This window comes from Pteropus alecto, unplaced genomic scaffold (assembly GCF_000325575.1).
Source record: "Pteropus alecto unplaced genomic scaffold, ASM32557v1 scaffold271, whole genome shotgun sequence".
NCBI classification, from domain to species: domain Eukaryota; kingdom Metazoa; phylum Chordata; class Mammalia; order Chiroptera; family Pteropodidae; genus Pteropus; species Pteropus alecto.
This window is the reverse complement of record NW_006430730.1, coordinates 929,791-930,805: the sequence shown is the minus strand read 5'-3', so window position 1 is coordinate 930,805 and position 1,015 is coordinate 929,791.

The window sequence follows — 1,015 nt, the reverse complement described above, 5'->3', positions numbered from 1 at the left end:
TCCCCCTCATAAACCAACAAACAGATTTCTTTTCTTCTTTGTTCTCTGCCCTTTGTTCCCTCTCCACAGGTCTCAGAGCTCAGGGACCTAGAGTGCTTTGAGCAAGATGCCAGTCCTGGGAGTGCCAAACTCACCCACCTGTACATACGCAAGATTAGATCAACCTAAGCAGGGTGATCCAAATATCAGAGCTGACCCAGTGTGCCTCTGGGGCTCCTCTCAGAGGACCAACCTCAGCACTCACCTGGTACTCATGCCAGAGCCTGCTGGCCCCAACTTCAGAGGCGACATGGTGCCGCCCTTACGCCCTCCTGAAGCCAGCTTCAGTGCCACCTGGGACTACTCTCAAAGCCCTCTTGGCATCAGAGGTGGCTCTATTATTGTTCTCCTGATATCAAGTTTAATGTCGACTTATTTTCAATCCTCGTGCCTATCTGGGGGCAGGCTCAATGCCAACATGATGTACCTGATGCCAATAGCAGAACCTGCCAGTGTAAACCTTGTGTCCAATGCTGATGCCAGCCTCAGCACCCATCTGCTGCTAAACTAGGTCTTCACTTGGCCTCCAGGGTGGGCTGTGCCCGTCAACGGAGAAAGAAGGAGAGAGAGTTCTCAGCCAGCTCTCTCACTTATTACCTGTGTGACCTCCAGCAAATGACCTTATCCAGTCTTGATCTTTTTAACTGCCAAGTGAGGATGATAATGAACCACCTGATGCCAGCCTCAGCACCCATCTGCTGCTAAACTTGGTCATCACTTGGCCTCCAGGGTGGGCTGTGCATACATAAATTTAATCTCCGCAATTAGTGCTCACCAGGGGTAACTGTCCTTATGAATAAGAAAGAATGTCAGTAAGGGAAGAACAGCAGAGCCCCTCACTCTTTTTCTATTTCCCCTACTGCTACCATGATAAAAAGAAAGTAAGAGAGAGAGAAGAGGGGGAGGGAAGAAGGAAGGAAGGAAGGAAGGAAAGAAGGAAGGAAGGAAGGAAGGAAGGAAGGAAGGAAGGAAGGAA